This window comes from Diabrotica undecimpunctata, chromosome 6 (assembly GCF_040954645.1).
Source record: "Diabrotica undecimpunctata isolate CICGRU chromosome 6, icDiaUnde3, whole genome shotgun sequence".
Lineage (NCBI taxonomy): Eukaryota > Metazoa > Arthropoda > Insecta > Coleoptera > Chrysomelidae > Diabrotica > Diabrotica undecimpunctata.
In genome coordinates, this window is record NC_092808.1 from 76625835 (window position 1) to 76636690 (window position 10856).

Consider the following 10856-nt stretch of genomic DNA (forward strand, 5'->3'; position numbering starts at 1 on the left):
GCGGTAGCTGGTCTTTCAGTATTTGTATTAAGCGAAAGTCATGTAGGCCAGAACGGTCAAAACATAACAGTACCCGGTGCGGTGCTAACCACTTAAAAAGCATGTACAGCGGTTTAGAAATCCAAGGGAACTACACTATTTTTCCCAGGTTTATCAATATAGCTGAGGAATTAAACGATCGCCCCGAGTACGGACCTCTTAAATAAGGTAGGGGTGCGAAGAATGGGTCCGGCTTGGCCAAATTTGATATCGAAAAAAGATGTAGAATAGGCACATGGAATGTGCGGAGTTTATATGAACCCTGAAAAACACAGAATGCCATAAATGAGATGAGAAGACTGCAAATAACAATTCTGGGTATTAGTGAAATGCGATGGCCCCGATCTGGCCAATGCCATGTGGATGATCATGAAGTGTATTATGCAGGAGAAGACAGTAATTATCATCGTAATGGTGTAGGATTTATAGTCACAAAGGATGTTAGCAAATGTGACAGGGCGATATGCCAGGTATCTGAACGGGTCATAATGATTCAGTTGAACGCGAAACCCAGAAATATAAATTTAATACAAGTGTATGCACCGACAGCGGAAAGTGAACTGGAAGAACTTGAAAAGTTCTACGCCGATGTAAAGACCGTCACTGACCAACTCAAGACTAGAGATCTTACTATTCTGATGGGTGACGTTAATGCTAAGATAGGAAAAGGCAGACAAAGTAACATTATTGGATGTTATGGACTGGGCGATAGAAATGAAAGAGGAGATTATTTCTCATATTTTGCAAAGAACATCATCATTATCATCAATCAGCCCTGAGTTGTCCATTGTTGAACATAGGCCTCCTCTAGACTTTTCCATCTGCTTCTGTTCTGCACCTCTGCTATCCAATTGGTCACGATTCTTTTGAGGTCGTCTGTCCATCGCGTTGGGGGTCTTCCTCGGCTTCGCTTGTCAGTCCGTGGTCTTCACTCAAGCAATTTTTTTGTCCAACTGTCGTCTTTCATTCTTGCAACATGTCCTGCAAATCTCCATTTTTGCCTTGTAATATGTTCGATAATGTCTTCCACTCCGGTTCGTCTACGAACTTCCTCGTTTCTTATTCTATTTCTTAAGCTTATTCCAAGCATTAATCTCTCCATCTTTCGTTGTGTCCTTCTCAATTTTTCGGCTGATATTTTTGTGAGAGTTAAGGTTTCTGCTCCGTATGTGAGGACTGGTAGAACGCACTGGTTAAAAGCTTTTCTTTTTAAATGGATCGGTATATTTGTTTTAAATACATCTCTCATTTTTCCGAGTGCAGCCCAACCCAGACTTATTCTTCTAAGTAGCTCGCATGTTTGGTTATCTCGCGTTAACCTTATTTCGTGACCCAAATACACATATTTTTCCACAAGTTCTATGGGCGACTTTTCGATTTCTATTAACTTATTGGGGACGAGATTGGTCATCATTTTTGTTTTTCCATAGTTTATTTTTAAATCGACTTTCTGGGTTAGTTGCTGTAGTTATTGTAGCATAACTCTGGCTTCTCCTAAGTTGTCTGTTCTGAGAACAATATCATCGGCATATCTGAGATGATTGAATATCTTTCCATCGATGCTAATACCCTTTGATTCCCACTCTAGCCGTTTAAATGCGTACTCCACAACTGCTATAAATAGTTTTGGCGACAAGGTATCTCCCTACCGTACCCCTCTGCCAATTTTTATCTTCTCAGTTATGCAGTGGAGGTTAACGGTTGTTGTCGCCTTTTCGTATATATTTCGAATAATATTTGCATACCTGTGATCTATTCTGAATTCTGATAGTGCTTTTAAGATAGCAACTATTTCGACTGTGTCAAATCCTTTGTGGAAGTCGACAAAGATAAGAGCAAGGGGTCTGTTATATTCGATAGACTTTTCAACTAGAGTTTTAAGGCATTGGAAATGGTCGTTTGTTCCGTGTCCCGCTCGAAATCCTGCCTGTTTTATAGAAATCGAGTTTTGCTTCTAATCTGTTTGTCAGTGTTCGAGTGAAGAGCTTGTATAGGTGGTTAAGCAAATTAATTGGTCTATAGTTTTTGAGATCTGATTTATCCCCTTTTTGTGGAGGAGGATTGTAACCAAATTCTTCCATGTACTTGGAATGTTTTCACTATGCAGACATAGATTAAAAAGTGTTTGGATTCGGGACATCAAAAGTGGACCTCCTAGTTTAATTGTCTCAATGACTACACCATCTTCCCCCGGAGCTCTATTATTTTTCATATTTTTGAGGGCATGTTGAATTTCTTCTCGTGATATATCTGGTATATCCTCCGATCCTACATTATGTACCTTTTGTATTGGTTGTTCGATGAGCTCTGGAATAACTTGACTTTTATATAATGTTTCATAGAAACTTTCTACTATATGTAATATGCTTGGTCTATCTGAGATAATATTTCAATTTTTGTCTTTAAGTTGGAAGATTTCTTTTTACTACCATTTTCCATTTTTCTCCTCAATGCTTTCATGCTTTTGTTGTCTACTATAGTTTTTATAATTTTCTTGTTGTTGTATTTTCTAATATTCCGTCTGATGGCTTTAGAGATTTCTTTATGGATGCTGTTTATATCTTGTGAGTCAACATTTCCTTGACTTCTGAGCATTCTACGGTCTTCCATTTTTTGTTTCGTTTCTTTACTAATTTTTTGTTCTTTTCCATGTTTAGGGCCAGGTTTTTTGCCTAAGCTTGTGTTAATGTATCTACTATTTCTTCGTTTAGGTTATTTACGTCTTCTCTTGTTGTATTGAGAAATCTCTAAATTGATTTAAGATTGTAACATCTTTGACTATATGTTTTTTGTCAGTGATGATGAAGTCGATCTCATTTTTTGTCTTACCATCGGGGCTCTTCCAAGTTCATCTTCTATGGATTTCCTTATAGAAGAAGCTATTCATTAAATATAGATTGTTTTCTAATAGGAAATTTAAGAGTATTTTGCCCCTTTCGTTTCTATCTGGTGTGCCAAAATTTTCGAGGGCATTTTCAGCTGGATCTGTGCTTATTCCTATTTTGGCATTAAAGTCGCCACATATTACCGTAAAATGTTCTTGGTCTTCTGAAACAGCTGTGTACAAGTTATCATAGAACTGTTCTATTTCTTCGTCAGCGTGACTCGATGTTGGTGCATAGACTTGAATGATCTTTATGGAGTAACGGGTGTTTAGTTGTAATTTTGCAAGTATAACTCTTGTGGAAACTGCTTTTACTGATATGATATTCTCAGCTAGTTTTTTATTAATAAACAGCCCAATACCTCCATTCCCATCGTTTTCTCCGACATGATAGAAAATGTGACACGATTTTAAAGTGGTTAGGCTTTCTCCTTTCCTTCTGACCTCAGCGACTCCAACAATGTACCAATTGATTTTATTAAGTTCAGATTCCATTTCTATGAATTTTTCTTCTGATAGCAGGGTTCTTGCATTGAAAGTTGCAATTTTTAGAAATATATATCTGTTAGATGGTTTTCTAAAATATGTCAGAATTTTGTCCCCCCCAGAATCCGTGGGACTGACTGATAGTGTGAGATTCTGAATTTTTATTTCTACTCACCTGGGGTAAATCCGTTTTTGTATTTGTATCTGACATAATAAAGGGGTAATAGCAATTAAAACGTCACGCTTGCTTTGCGTGTTGACGAGTTTTTAGTTCAGCCGCACATTATGGGTACAGACGCTATTGACAACCGCCCAATATGGGTCAGACGCTATCGGTTTGATTTTATACCATCCCTAAAATACAGTGATGCCACTTCCGCCATCCACGTCGCACCGAAGATCTTCTTCTCCGCCATGCCTACCGTTGTGGTCTTCACCTGTATCCCTAGGTAGGGGTCAGTGTTATACCCCACAGAACTGATTCCCGATCTGGACTTGGCCATGTATTCACTCCGGCCTACTGAAATGATAGATGCCAATCCCCGCGACATGGACGCGCCAGATTGGAGTTACCCACGTGAGCGACAGAGAAGGTGGCTTTGTGCTCCGCAAAGAACATAACCTATGTATAAAGAACACCTTTTTCAAATTACTCATACGGAGATTATTTACATGGAAATCTCCAGCAAACACTCCCCGTAATATCGTCAGAAATCAAATTGACTACATAACTATCAGTGAGCGTTACAGAAATGCAGTAAAGTCTGTAAAAACTCTTCCTGGTTCCGATGTTCCATCTGATCACAATCTGTTCAACAATCTGCAACAACGATCCTATAACAAACTGTATATGGATTTTATTAGAAACAATAGCCAGATGATTGCAAACAATTTAGAGAGCAATTTTGATAATTATGAACAACAAGAATCCATCGAGGATCATTGGAACCAAATCAAAACGATTATAAGCAACTCAACTCCAAACTTAAAAGAGAGCAGTCAAAAAAAGCAACGGTGGATAAACGATGAGATTTTGAATTTGATCAAAAAAAGACGCAATTTTAAGAACCAAAACGTAGAAATGTATAAAGTAATTAATAAAGAGATAAGGACTAAAATAAAATCTGCAAAACAAACATACTTCGAAAACAAATGTTTAGAAATTGAAGAATTACAGGGAAAACATGATTAATTTAATATGTATAAAAAAATAAAACAACTGACAGGTCAGAACAAAAAGCAGGCAAATAACAACGTTGATAGAGACGGAAAACTGACTATCACTAATTCGCATAAAATAGACAGATGGAAAGAGTATATTGAGAAACTGTTTAGTGATGAAAGGCCCGAGCTTAAAATTAACGAAGTAGTTACAGGACCTGACATAACTATGGACGAAATTAAACAAGCAATACGATTAGCAAAGACCCGAAAAGCGACGGGACCAGATGAAATACCGAGTGAAATAATAAAGTGCTTCCAAAGTTCAGGTAAAATATCTCTCCTTCATCTGTTTAATAAAATTTATGAAACTGGCTATATACCAACGGATTGGCGGCTGTCGATTTTTGTGACGATACCTAAAAAAGCAAATGAAAAAAGATGTAGCGACTACCGAACCATCAGTTTGATGAGTCTCAAATCTCAAAAATCCCTCTTTTATACCACTTAAAAGAACATAGTGAAGAATGACGGTACGCTGATCTATATCAGGTGTTGAATCAATAATTAGAGAGTAAAATTTCGCTTTCTGTAATTTGTTCACTCTTATGAGTTGCAGATATTTCAATACAATAGAATTAAATTCACATATTGTATGGATATATTGGATAAATAATTTATTATACCAATCTTGCAGTTAGATTGAACTCAATAAATATTCCATAGCACCTATTTAATTACCATTATTTTCACACAAAATCATTTTTACCACGAAACGTTAAAGTGTAAGAAATAAATTTGATTGTCGCTACCATAGGTAAAAGTACTTCCCTTCAATATATTTTTTTCAAATATTATTTTTAAACACGTGCATAGTAAATAGGAATGGGAACAATATATCCTCCATACATTAAATATATCAATATCGCTCAAAAGTATTAGTACAGCATATTGGCACGTATGTAATATGATCCAGAATATATTACATACTAAAAAATACTATGTCTAAGTAGCCATTGTCAAGATCAATAGCGCCGATATAGGTAGTTAAAATTTTGAACACTTATTTTAATTGTTTATTATCCATATAAACGACTTGTGACTGAAATTACTAACTTATTTACTCTGCATAAAGAGATTCTTTATTACCTACAGTTATTAGTACACAAATATGATTCGAAATATCGTCGAATAGTAATAGTCTGTATATAAAAATTAAATTTTTCATGAAAAGTAAATGATAAGCCATTACTTAAGGGGTCAAAAGAAGGAGGCTTCACGAAGATTAAAGTACTAAAGAGACCATTGCAATCGGACGTACCCTAGAGAATGATTAACTAATTAATTGGCTAATTATTCAATCACTTGTGCAATATGATTTTGTCAAATCGAACCTTTTAGGACAACCTATTCTAATTATATTTATAAAAATTGAGGGCATATCTAGAGATCAAGAAACTTTACTTCACTAAAACTCATAGGTAAGACATGTGTCTAACATAAATGTGACGTATTTCTAGTGCAGATAAAACCATGTGATAAATAGAAAAGTGTTATCTTTGCCGGCAAAGAAGCAAAGAAAAACTCAAAGTGAGAGAGGAAAAAACCAGTCAGCTGAGAGAAATTTTCAACGATGTTGAGCTTGGATCCACCATCTACATCTCTCTCTCTCCAATAGCGCTACAGCCCAAATCGGGCCTTGGTCTCCTCCAAACTATGCCTCCAACCTTGTCGGTCTCGCGCCGATCTTCTCCAGGTTCTCACGTCTAGCAAATTTTGCGCGTCCGCTGCCACTTCATCCTCCCATCTTCTCCGTGGCCTTCCTTTTGGTCTTGCGCCCTGCATTTTACTATCAAGGGCTCTTTTCGGCAATCTTTCTGTCTCCATTCTTACTATATGACCAGCCCAGGGAAGTCTCTGAAGTTTAACGAATTCTGAGATCGGTGTCTCTTTGAATCGTTGGTAGAGTTCATGGTTATACCTGGATCTTCATATTCCGTTTTCGTTAATAGGTCCAAATATCTTTCTTAGGACTTTTCTTTCGAAGACTTCCAGTTTTCTTTTTGTCTCTTCTGTCATCACCCATGTCTCGCATCCATAACATACTATTGGTCTGATAATAGTTTTGTAGACCCTGATTTTCGATTTCCAGTGTGTGTTGTTGGAGCGAAACACATGATCGAGTGAAAAATAAGCTTTGTTTCCCTTTACTATTCTTCTTTGGATTTCTGGCTCTTCTGTTCCATCCGTGTTTAATGTAACTCCTAAATATATGAAACTTTCTACCGTTTCAATATCGTCCTCTAATTCAACTGTGCGTCTGTTTCCCCTAGCTCTTGCCTGTGTTAATTTTTTTGTCTTTTGAATATTTATTTCTAGTCCGGTCTCTTTTGCCTTTGATTTTAATTGTGAATTTATTTCTGCCGCCTCTTCTGTTTTGCAAGACATGATACTGATATCATCGGCATAGGGCAATCTGTATTGATTTATTTGTTAGGAGATTACCTCTTCCAATAATTAGCTGTCTTATCACATATTCCAAGGTCAGGTTGAATAGTGTCGGTGCAAGCCCGTCTCCTTGCTTTAATCCTTGGGCTATCGTAAAATTTTCAGTGAGCTAATTTTGGACTCTGACAGTTGCTATTGGCGAATCCATTGTTGCTTTTACCAGTCGGATGTATTTTTGGGGGATATTAAAGCTCTGCAATATTTGATATAACTTGTTCCTATTAATTAAGTAGTAGGCTTGTTTGAAATCTATGAATATGTTGTGGACGTCAATGTCGTATTCCAACGATTTGTTTAAGATTTGTTTCACTGTGAATAGTTGGTCAGTTGTAGATCTTCCTTCTCGGAAACCGGTCGTTTGTTTAGTATGTAAGTAAAAATTTTGTACGCCGTGCACAAGAGGGTTATGCCGCGATAATTTTCGCATTTTAGTTTATCCCCTTTTTTATAAATTGGGCATATAATCCCGGTTTTCCAATCATTAGGGATCTTTTCATCATTCCAAATCTTGTTCATGAGCACATGCATTTGTCCTACTAGGTGATCGCCACCTAATTTATATAGCTCAGGTGGGACGTTGTCAATACCTGGAGCCTTATTGATCTTTCGTGCTCGTATTGCCTGTTTTATCTCTTCCATCGTTGGGGGTTCTATATTTTCGGTGTCTCCCTCATTGTGATCCATGTCAATATGATCTTCATTTTCTTGTGTCCCTAAAAGAGTTTGGAAATAGGTTTTCCAGACTGATTTTATTTCTTTTGGACCACTGGTTATTTGCCCTTCTTGATTTCTGCATAGATTTGTTCGGGGTTTATATCCTTCTCTTAAATTGCGTAGATATCTGTACGCCTGTCTTATATTGTTGCTCTGAACATTTTCTTCCATTTTCTGTATATTCCGTTTTCGTATTTTCTTTTCTTTGTTCGGCATATTTTATCTGCCCTCCGTCTTGAATCTTGGTAACTTGCCCTTCTTTCTCTGGTTCTTCTTTCCATATATTTCTTGTGTTCTTCATTTTTTTCTGTATGGCCTTATTACACTAGTCATTAAACCATTCCCTTTTTTTATTTTTCTTATTCTTGCCTATGATTTTTCTTGCTGCGTCAATAACTTTTGTTTTGATTTCTTCCCAATGTTCTTCGGTACCTAGTGCTGTCAGTGTTTGTGTTATTTCTCTTTCATAGTTCTGTGTGATATCTTGTTGTTTAAATTTTTGTATATCTAGCTGTTCTGTTCTTTGTTCCTGTCTTTCTTTCCTGTTTCTCTGAATTCTGCATTTGTATTTTATCTGTACTAGGAGATGGTCAGATCCGCAGCATGCTCCTCTTCGGCTTTTCACATCTTGTATGCTTGTTGCGGCCCGTTTGTCTATCAAGACATGATCAATTTGGTTAGCGGTTGTTCCTCCAGGCATAATCCATGTCGCTATGTGTAAATAGGTGACGATAAAAGAAAAGCTTTCTATGATCAGTTAGGTGGTAGACTTAGAAATATTCCAACTAAGAAATGACTCATAATAGAAGGTAAATTCAACGCTAATATAGGCTAATTAGACAGAGGAAATGAACATATAGATGGAGGATACGGCATTGGAACTAGAAATAACGCAGCAGATAATATACTGGAATTAGCAGTAGCACTAGGTATGGCCACTGTTAGTAAATGCTTTTAGAAGAGAGAAAGCTAACTTACCAACCAATAGAAATATTAGAAAATCAGTTTAAATTCACGCAAGGCAAATCAACAACGGATGCAATTTTTATCATAAGGCAAGTAATGGAAAACTAATGTTAGAACAGGTGAGGGTAAGACTGATAAATTTCATTTAAGAATAGTGTTGCATCAGGGGTCAGTGCTAATCCCTTATCTCTTCTAATTAATGTTGGAAAAATTAACGAAAACATGTCAAGGAGATATTCTATGGTGCCTGATGCTAACGATGTGGTGTTAGTAAGAGATAAGGAGAGAGAATTCAATTAATGATTGAGACAATGAAGATGGGCGCTTGAGCAAAAAGGTACTAAGGAAGACAAAAACAGAGTATCTAAAGTGTGCATTTAAAAATTAACTTCAACTAGATGGAGATATAGTAGACTCAAATAAGGATGGATAAAATGGAAAGAAGCAAGTGATGTCTTGTGTGATAGAAAGGTTCTTACGAAACTGAAAGGTAAATTCCATAAAACGGATATAAAACCGTAATTGGACAGTTAAAAAAATAAGAACAATGAATGCATTTGAACGAAATGACAATGCTTAGATGGATGGGTGGCTTAAAAAGAAAATATTAAATTAAAAATTAAAATATTAGCAGAAGTCTAGGCGCAGCACCTCATCTATGCAAAAATGAAGAAGCATAGGTTACGATAATTAGGGCATGTTGATCGTCGACACGAGAGTCATGCAATACGTAGGATTCTGTTTTTCCAGGTCCCAGAAAGTAGTAGGAGAGAAAGACCGAAAAAGAGATGACGGGAAACGAATAGGAGAAATATGTGTATGAAAGAAATTCATCTTGATATGGCGAAAGATAGAAAGATATCTCTGTATTTAAGGATAAGGCGTAAAGGGATAAATGAGTCCAAATTAATGAACGTCAAGTTTATACATCTGAAAATCTAAAACATTAATTTTACAAAAAACGATGTCTAAATACCTTATGCATCTTTCACAAAATACATGGGAACTGTACTTGAGACTTCTATAGTATATGTTAAAAAAAGGGAGGAACTCAGAAAAGTTATCAGAAAATGTATCCGCAACTCCTATAGACATTAACTTGGTACTGATATCTCTGCTCCCCGATTTTAGCAAGCAGTCACCAAACCATTAAAACTGCTACATTCATACTTCCTATTATCCAACGGTTAGCCAGTCCAGGAATATATGCATTATTATGGTACTGATATTGCTGCTGCCCCTCATAAGTAAGTAGAATATGCAAGGAAGTTTTTGGCAATTTAATAGGGTTTTGTGTGTTACAATATAATTTCTCCGAGAAAGTAAAGAATATCTATCCGCTATCCTGATTTATTCCATAGATTAAATATTAGAATACTATAGAATAATGCTATTACCAGCAAAAAACGGTATAATAGTAACGAGAAAACCAAATAAATGTTCATTAACAGACAAAAGAGACGATGTGAAAGAGGGCATATAACGTAACAATAGACCCATATAATTTTAAAAAATTTGAGCGTTTTAGATATCGCAGATAACGTTGTCACATAAGAGACAAAAGGGAAAATTCAGGTAGCAAACTGATATATGTATAACCTCATAACATTTTTAAATCCAGAAGTGTAATACATACTACTAAAATCAGGATATATACATATATAAGATAATGTAAGTAAAACTCAGGTATTAATTATTACATCAGGATTGCTAGAAAGATTGCCCTCAGTCAGAAGTGGTTTACGACCGGGAACTAATGCTAAGGTCAAACAGGTATATAAAAATTGCACCGTCGTACAAGAAACTAAATCTCAACGATAAAGTTATTGTTTTGCACTTCGTATTGATTTGTGATCTGATTCATAATAGAATTATATATTTCTCTAAGAATTCTTCTTTCTGCGATGCTCAATCGGCTCTTATTTTATTTTTTCATTGTTCGTGTTTTACTTACATACGTAGAATATTATTTTTCTTACTGCGGGATGTATTTTTGGATTTAATTTTTTGCTTAAAACGTAGCAATTGCCAGCTTGTATTCTGTTGTTATCCTCTTTTGTAGTGTTTTTGTTAAAAGTGCTCTTAAATTCCAAATATT